This window comes from Athene cunicularia, assembly GCF_003259725.1.
Source record: "Athene cunicularia isolate RWA chromosome 6 unlocalized genomic scaffold, athCun1 chr6_part1, whole genome shotgun sequence".
Taxonomy (NCBI): Eukaryota; Metazoa; Chordata; class Aves; order Strigiformes; family Strigidae; genus Athene; species Athene cunicularia.
This window is the reverse complement of record NW_020799105.1, coordinates 20475549-20485307: the sequence shown is the minus strand read 5'-3', so window position 1 is coordinate 20485307 and position 9759 is coordinate 20475549.

Genomic DNA, 9759 nt, shown 5'->3' with positions numbered 1-9759 from the left:
GTGAAGAATAATCCCCAACCATTGTGATAATAGAATGAATTTATGTGGGGAGTATGCCATTATGCAAAGACCAATTTTTGCTCCATGCTTTGTATCTCCTCTTCTTACAGTCCAATTTGTTCAAGAGAAGGCTGCATCAGCTGTCATATCAAACGGATTAGAGCAACCCTTAGAGTCAGATGGTTGTGACTTCTTGGCAGCTTTTGTTGCTGATGTAAGTCACTTTAAAATAGGATATGCAATCACTCCATCTCGGGGAAAAAGTGGTTTATATGAAGTCTGGCCTGGCCTGGCTTTGAGAAATAACACCCTTGACAAAAAAAAAAAAAAAAAAAAAAAAAAAACCCCAAACAAACAAAAAAAATGGTTTACTGAATAATTGTTTGTGATTTTGAAGTCTTGATCTTTTAAAATGAGTCTTTCAGACATCAAAGTGTCAGAAGGGACCTCTGAAGATCATTAGTCCAACACTTTACTTGAAGCAGCACTTTATTAAAAAGCAGAGCTGAAATTTTATAGTTTGCTGGTCCTCAGAAGCCTGACAGTACAGTTCCCCAGTGTCTTACAAGGAAAAAATCATTCTGATACAAAGTACTGGAATTACAACTCCTGCTCATATTTTGTAGTTTTGAGGTTTGAAGAGTTTCAGCCATCTCTTGCAAGCCTCCACTCCTAAGAAGACCTGCACGGAGCTGAAAAGCATGCTTATGTGCCGTAAGACTGATCCAAGCACTGCCTGCTCTGGCACAGAAGGCTCTGCCTCACTCACTGCCCCTGCTTCTTGTGCCGGTGTCATCGGGGATTTTTTCATATCATGTAAAATTGCTAGGTTAGAACAAAAACCTATATGTCTTAGTGCCTTAGCAGACGTGAATAAAATAAGGGAAATTAAGGAGTTTCGTGTCTTTCATAGAGTTTTTTTTCCGTGTTGACAGTCGGCACCGTAAAAAAATTCCAGCCAGCTCTGGACCCGCCGGTGGATTTCTGCCACGGGAGCGACGAGCTGCGGCGGCACCCATCGCCTGCGTCACCTCCTCTCGGCTCATCGTCCCCCGCCCGACGCTCCGCGCTGCGGTAAACGAACACTTCAGGCGGCTGCTTCGGAAAGAGCGGCCGCGCCCGCGCACCGCCCCCCGGCCCCGGTTCCGGAGGAGGGAGGCGGCGGGGCCGGCGCCATCCGCGGGGCTCCGTTGCCCTCTGCTGGTCGGTTGGGGACCGTTTTGGTCCCGGGTCTGACATCACGTTGCTGTTGACGTCATATGTGGAGCTGAGAAAGGGTAAGGACCGCTGGGCCACTGGGACGTATTTTCCACTTGCGGTGATGCAAGTGTATCAGGTGGCCCTGAGAAAAAAGTCATTTTGTCACGGCATAAAATGACCCAGTCTATGCTGGTTTTAATAATAATAATGCTGTAATGGGCCATTTTCTTTACGTAAGTGTGAGCTGTATGATGAATGTTAAGTTACCATCTACTGACGTTGTTAGTGTCCTCATTGTTAGATTGGATTTTGCCTTTATCAGAGCACCGTGTAGCAAATGAAGTTAGTCAGGAATGTCTTTCTTGGCTCAAGCCCAAGTAACTTCAGTCTTTTAGACTGTAAATTTGAAAGATTCTCAGAGCTTCGTTTTGCCAGGATATGCCTTCTGCACGTGACCTGCTTGAATCACACCCGAAATGTCCATGTGAACTAATACAAAAAGTCGGTCTTTTCTTCCTCCATCATTTACATAAATGTACTCAGATTCTGTTCCAACTTCTGGCAACAAAGGAAGCTTCAGCTGTGTAATCCTTGAGGCAGAAAATCCACCAGGGAGAACTGGGAAAATCGTAAGCACAAAAAGCTCCCTGACTTTCCTGCCCCTGTGTGAGAGGAGTGTTGCAAAAAAGGATGCATCAGGAGTGGATTGCACTGGTGGATCAGGCTCTGTCAACAACTGATGGAGACTCATGCAGAGTTACCAGTGGAAAACTTACGGGCAAAAGGCAAAAATATCACCATGTGACACTGGGAGAGTTTCACCCTCCAGATGAAGGAACTTGGATGGTACAAAATCTGAATGAATCAGTTATAAAAAGAAATGCTTTAAGCTTCCCTGTAAAAATCTTTATATTTATTATTTTAATGGAATTCAGGCTATCTAGAGTCATTTGCTTGGAATGGTGATCATAAAGAACATGACACTCTAAGCAACCAGAACCAACATCATGAAGTTCTCTTCTTCCATCACACTTCTCTCTGCATGCCATTTACATGCAGGTCTTCTGCTAAACAAGTGTCAGTGAGTCTTCCCAGGCAGTGTGTCCTTAAGCTAAAAACCCACAAGTGTAAAAGGGGCTGTTGTACCTCTCAGCTGTTGCCCCAGCTGAGCCAGGTGTCTGAAAACACCTCTGTGAGTTAGGCGCTAGTGCATTTTTCACATGACAAAACCAAGAAAACATGACTTATAGCAAAGAAATAAACTACTGGTTTATCAGAGGAAAGGTCAATACTTTCACAAATAATAAAGATGTGGCTAAATTCCACATTCTTCATTCAGTAAAAGCACAAATTCAAGTGAATGAGTAAAAGCTGTAAACCTTTTCTGGATGCACATTTATATGAGTCTGGCTTTGCAATGGGCTGATTCATTTCCTCCTATTGAAAAGCCAAGCCTACCATAAAAAAGCTAACCTGTTAAATAGTCTCAAAAGTAGGTGTGCGTGAGAACAGGTGTTTGAATCTACACCTTCACTCAGTGTTTTTTCCACTTCAATTTACCATCCTTTCCCCCAATTAGGCTGTACTTAGATTCAAGCTTTCAGGAAATTAAGGAGTGCTGCTAGTGTTCAGTCTAGAAGTGCTGATGGAGAAATTCAAGGTTTGTTCTGCCTGAGTCTGCAGGCTTGTATTTCTTTTGAGGCAAGTAGAGACTGATGGATTAGGCTTGTTAGTAGTGTTAAATTTTGGAATGAGGATTAGAGTTGTGGTTATGGAATAGAGGTGCAGAAATGAGCCAGTGGCTTTCTTTTTGGTTTATAAACTTTCAACCAAAGTCTAATGCCTCTGCTAGGGAATTACTGTTGTCTTTGTGTAGATCCCAGACTGGAAACAGTTACTGGTTTTATGAGAAGCCTGAGAGCGTCATATGCAAGTAGGGTTCTACAAAAGCTAGTTTGGAAACCAAATCTGAAAGTATCCTGGCTTTTAAAATGCTGGATATGTCAGTGCTGTTTGTTACAACAAGTACTGCAGGCCTCCAACACCCTGCAAACCTGCATTAACCTGACACCTTTTATAAGCTTTTAAAAAAATCATAGGAATGTAGGCATCTACTAGAGCCTGCCACCACAGCGTGTAAGCACCCTGCCAACATGTTTACTCACTGCTGTAATGAACACATGCAAGATTAGAAAGTTTGTTTAACTATTACTGGAAACCATTTTCCATCACAGTCCTTTCAGCTGTTTTACAAGTACTGCAGGAGGAAATTCTGCCTTTGTGCTCATACGCTTGGAACGTGTAATGGTGGTGAGGGAAGACACAGCAGAGCCGAGCTGCAGCCCCCGGGAGCTCCTCATGCGAGTGCACCGTGGGTCACGGTGAGAGTAACACAGGAACATTAAGTGACATGAGCAATGTCAAGGGAAGGAAGACTCGCAGCCTGTGCTGGATCTCTTGTCGGACAGTGTCATGTAACGTCCCTCAGATTATGTTTGCCTGTGCTATGGCACAACTACATGATAATCACAAGCACCAAAACAGGACTGTGGGGATATAGGTGAGTTGGATATAGGTGAGTTGGTATGGTCACACTGCAAATCCGAGGCAGAGTACGAACCAGAGCTTAGTGATGCAGGAGCCAGTTTCTCAGCTCTATCAAATACGTATCCTGTAATTTCATAGCCCTGTATTGTTTCTTAATGTAGTCAAGCATAAACTATCTAAGGCAGGGGTTCCCTATGCGTGTGATTGTATGTTATGTAACAAGAGTGATGTGTCTCATTGTTACTGTAAAAAAAACCCTGTATAACAGTGATTGCTATGATTTTTGCCTTCCCTAGTAGTGCATATTTTCCTTGAAGTAATCACAGACTTGTTGCTAGGTAGTTAATATTTAAGTACCTTAAATATTTTAATGTGTCTATGCCTGCTGTTTCTAGGCAGCAATATTTGTTTATGATATTGTTATACAACCCTTTCCATCTTATATCCTTTATGCAGCGTAATCTAATATATCCATACAGTTAAATTTCAATCTGATACTTTTTTTTTGCACAGAGCAGCATATTGAAGTAACTACTGTTAAGAAGGATAAAATATCTCTGATGTAGATTTATTCTTTGTCAGAATGCACTACTAGCATTTTTTTTTCTTTCTTTGCACAATCTTCAAAACTGAATACTTAAATAAGGCCATTTAAAAGTTGGTAGTGCTTCTGTGCACTTTCAGCACCTATTACAGATGCTTACATATTTCAGAAGTACAAAATTCCAAAGGTTTAAAGTAAATAAAATTATTTCAGTATTTTGAGTGGAGAGAAGCCAAATCTGGATTGAGTTAAAGTTACCTTCATCTTTGTCCTCATGCTTCCAGGCATGTTCCATCTCAAGAGCTGACTTTACACCTGGCATGCAGAAAGCTCGATAAACACTTGAATTTAATGACTGGGGATCAAGATCACCTTTAATTAGAGAGATAAATTAGAGTTTAACTCCCAACTTTTTTTGACCAAGCTCTCTAAATTGTTAAGAGAAATCTTCACGTGCAAATCTGCTCTATCTCACTCACTCCTGAGGTCAAGAGAAACAGTTTTCATGGTAGTTGGAAAGGCAGTTGAGGAGAGCAGGAATAGAGACAAGAGCTCATCAGAAATGATGACACTGAGAGAAGGTCTTGGGGACCAAATAATCACCAACACCTACTGAAATGCTTAACTAAGGGTATGTGTTATCGTTTCATCAAAGTAAAAATCTTCATATTTTTGGCCACTGGGCAACAGTGCTTTAGGTTTTCCTTGATTTAATCTCAATTTTCTTTAAATAAAATAGAAAAACTCACATCATGTTAAATGTTACAGCTCTTGCTAACAGGTATTACACTCTTGAGCTGTGCACTAGGAGAGGCAGGAAAGACTATTGGCTCCTCATATTCTTTGCCACAGATCTATATGGGCTGCAGAAAACGTACATCATCTGCCTGCCAACCCTGTGGGAAACACACAAGAGAATTTTTCCAGACATTGCTCATTTCTGCAAATGGAAGGAGCTGAGCTTTCCTGAACTCAAAATTCACCAAATGATGAAAAGCAGTACATCAGGGCTTCAAGTAATCCATGTAGATGATTTTGCAAATCTGTTCAATGTTTCATAACCCTCTGTTGCTAAATTCAGTGTATTTCTTTTACTGTTTTAAAGCTAAGATAACCCCTGAATTTTTAAAATTAATTTTATATTTATGAAGGCAGCTGAACAGCCCTGCAGATAGATCCTCTATCCACTGAGTACATATAATAGAAGTAGCAACGCTTCAGAGTTTGTTCCATTTTCTTGCCTGCTCACCTCGTTCCTAGAAAAGGTACCATTTCTCATTAGGAGAAACTACTTATTTTCATGTCTGTTTAATCTCCAGCCTTTTTACTGAGGCTTCCAATGTTATCAATTAGTGCAAATTCGTCTGTATTTGCTGTGGAACACGTCACAGAATACTGCACAGTCCTTGGATAGATGTCAGAGGTAAAGGACCAGAGGTGAAGAACTCCATATTCCATGTTTAATTGTAAAACAAGAAGTGTGTCTTTACAGATCAATGCCCTTTGGAATTCTTTTCTGAAATAGGTGTGGCAAACAAACTTTTATTTTTATAATCTGAAATTTAACGTAAGTGCCTCTACTTCTGCTTGCTCTGCAGTTTGCTGGTGCAGGGGTATATGGATACCGAAGGCTGGACCTTCTTCCTTCCTTTTGAGCGGTTTCCCAGCTTCTGGGGACAGCAGTGAAAATTCTGGTAGGCAATAACTGAGCTAGCCTTTAATTTTTACCCTCTTTATTTTTTAAAGTTGCTTATTTATAAATTCTGGAAAGGTATTTGACTGGGAATTGATACATTCCACTGCCTTGTAACCAGCTTCTTGCTCATCTTAAAATAACTCTTGCTTTGGATTACATTGGCTGGCATACAATTACATTTGTATCTATTATTACAAAGAGCAGACAGACCGTTCACATTCATACAGAGGTTCACGGGAGTGTAGACTGATGCCATATACAATACTATGAATGCATTGTTTTGTGTAGAGCTAGGAAATCCAAATTATCCAGTATAAAAGGCTCTTTGTGCACAAGGCTAATGTATCTTAGTGTCATCCATTTATCTTTAAGCAAATGCTTTATCTTAAGAGAAAAATAGTCTGAACAGACTAGTTCATTTGGATCTCCTGTACCATTACAAGATACTCCTACCCACGTCAATAGGTGAAAGTGCCAATAAGATCACTGTATCTATGGCGAAAATGATCGTGTTCATATTTCATTAATGACAATATTATATATCCAGGGAAATTTGGGGGTTGGGTCTTAATGTTTATGTTAAGGCTCCAGAGAATCATATTTTGTATGGTTAATTTATGGCTTCAGTCTGTATTCTACAGCCAGCCCTGCTGAGCTCAGATTAGCTTTTTCAGAAGCACTCCTTTGCCCAAGTGGCCCAAAAGGGCTGGAATTGTTTCCATTGGAAAAACAATTATTGGTCAATATTAGCTTCTGTAACAAAACCAAAGACTGATCCAGTATTAAATGTTTACAGCTAATGGTTTAGATTTTAGTTTCGTAACACATCTGCACTTCATTACTTGGACACAAGACCAAAAGCACGTAAGTTACTGCTCATAACTAGTCCTCTAGTCTGAGCCGATTTTACCCTCATGTTTGTGTACATCTTATTTAAGTTCATGATGCAGTAGTGTCTTTTATTTGGTTACCTGCACATTTAAAAACATCAATACGTGCACATCTAAGGAGGGAGACTGAAAACCTAGCAAATTACAATCTTCTCATAAGCATACCTGGATTAACCTTTGTCCTCTTCAGCAGCTCTATGCCAGCCACCAGAAGCTTCTTTTATTATTTCAACTATCATTTTAAGAAGTTCCACATGGTATCCTCACTGAGGATACCCATAGTAAGACTAGGGCTTTCCTAGGCTGGTTTACAATTGCTACTGGAGTGCAGGGGAATGACATGCCTCTACAAACTGTGCTGTGTCCTTTCCTGCCTTCTGGGCAGAGTTTCGCTTGTACTCCTTTCCTTCCTCAACTTGTCTGCAAACACAGCTGAGATAACACAAAGTTGGAAGTGAAACATACGCCAGATAAAGAGCTTGTACCTCCCACTGGAGAAAGGGAGGAACTGGACACCAGAGAGTGCCACAGGTCCGTCTCAGCATGCTCCTGGGGGCAATGTAACTACTGCTGCCCCTTCCTCAGGATATGGTATGATTTGGCTGTGTGTAAATAGTCAAAATGCTATATTTATAGGAAACACAATGCCTCCCTGCTGTGATAGTTTAAATATAGAGAACAGGCCACTACTGACATTTAAAATATCACTAGCTGGACAAGATAGTGCAATCAGAAAACAGCCTCAGCTTTTACTGTGATGCTGTGTACAGGCTTTTCATAGCCCTCTCACTTTTAAATGTTTCAGCAGTGCCTTTCACTGACTTGAGGATTATTTGCTTCTTGAATAAATTAAATGCTTAACATTTACTCAAAATAAGTAACAGGCAGCTTTATTTTTTTCTTAACAAAAATCTTACGGGTATTTTAATTTTTTTAAATGGGTACTGCAAATGCAATGTATATATTCAAACAACTTGCATTCCACAGCACATTTGCCATTTATTATATATGGCTGTATTTGAAAAGTAATGCAATGTCATAATTCTTATTGCTAGTATTAAAACCCTAATTACTCTCTACCTGAGTTTCAAAGCCAAGTTTCCACAGTTAGTCACCCAGGGTCAAGCCACAGCCCAGCTAGCACCTTATTGCAGAAATGCAAGTGAATGATGAACCTTTTTCTTCCCCTCTGCCAGCTACCCACATCATTGGTACCAAAGCAAGGAAGCAAGCATGCTCCGCAAAGAGCAGAAGCTTACAGGGAATGGGTGGGAATCTTCAACTGCTTCCTCCTTCACTACTCCCTCCTCCCAGCCCATATGCAGAATTTGTAGCTGTGCTGATGTGTCAAGACATATATGCTGGACTGGGTGTAGTTTACTCTTGAGCAACAGAGGAAACAAAGAGAGGCTATGACTCAGAGCAACAGTCTTCCAGCTAGGCAGCTCCAGGGCAGCCAAATGTGCTTTCCCTTATTAGGCCAGATCATGAAACCTTGCTTCATTTTGAGTGGTACCAAATTCTACAGCAGTATCACTGACTTTAATAATCAACTTTTTAAGTACCACTTCACAAGTGCAACTCTACATCTAGCTTTGCTTCTTTAAAAAAAAAAAAAAAAAAAAAAAAAGTTGTAATTAAATTTGACTCCACCTACTGTGACCAACACTGAATAGTATAACATGAATCAGGGTCCATTAGCAGTGGATGACATGTTTTAAAAGGATAGCACCTGTTTAACTTCCTGTAAATGGCATGTTTTTATGACTGTAATCTGAATTTCCACATTGCCATCTCAGCTAATGAGGTGCTTTTGATCTGAATTACTTTACCGGACTACTAAGAGAAACCAGAAAGAAATAGGGCCTCACACCTCCACACACTTTGCTTATAGATTCATTTTAAGAACCCATAGCTGATTTTCCTCGATTTAGGTGTTTTTGTTACATGTTGTCAGATATGCGTGTCCTCAACTGCAATGTAATCCTGCAGGAGGTATGTGTCACTGAAGTGAGTTCATACAAGAATTATGCAGGCGGATGAACTTTCACACCTCTCCTGCTAGAATGCTCACAATGCTGCTCCAAAAGCTAGAGTAGCCAAATGCTTACAAGACATTGTGTGTTCTTACATGGTGGTGTTGACTATCAAAATGAAACTAAATGAAGCATCAACCTTCTACCTACAACTAAGCAGACAGTTCACCGTCCAACTGTTCCATCAAAACACTTGTTGCATTACAATTGACATGCTATTATCACTATTTTAAAATAAAGAGTGAAGGGTTTAGATGACCACTCTCAACCTGCCTTTTAAAACCAGGTTTTCAGATAGGCTTAAACCTAATTTTCAATCTAATCTTGTGATTCAGAGCGTAATTCAAGAAGTAATCAATTGCCTTGAGTGGCTATATTAAAGGTTTCCTCATACGCTGTAAACATAAAATATCAGGTTAAAAAAAAAAAGTTTAATTTACAAATGTAAGTCAAAGGTAATTTCTGGAGTTGGTCAGGACTCCTTCCTCCCTTGCAGTCACTCTTCACTGGTTGACTCTGCTGCCTTCATTTTACATGGATGTAGCTGAAGTATGTTTTACGTCCCTCACTTAAGTTGCTAATCACTCAGAACAACAAGTTCAAGTATTGCTTGAACACGAAATGAGAGGACTACCTCTTAATCATATTTGCTCTATGAATACAAAGTGAATTTGGCTGGAATTTCAGAAGTAGTTGTTAATAAAGGACTAATGACTTTGCAGACCAAGTTAAGATGCTGTAAAGTAAATTTCTGTTTGACAACAGCACAGGTATGGAGTTCTTCATGTTAAAAACGTTTCTGTTAAATTGTTAGAGGGCAGAGGAAGGAAAAAAAAAAGAAAAAAC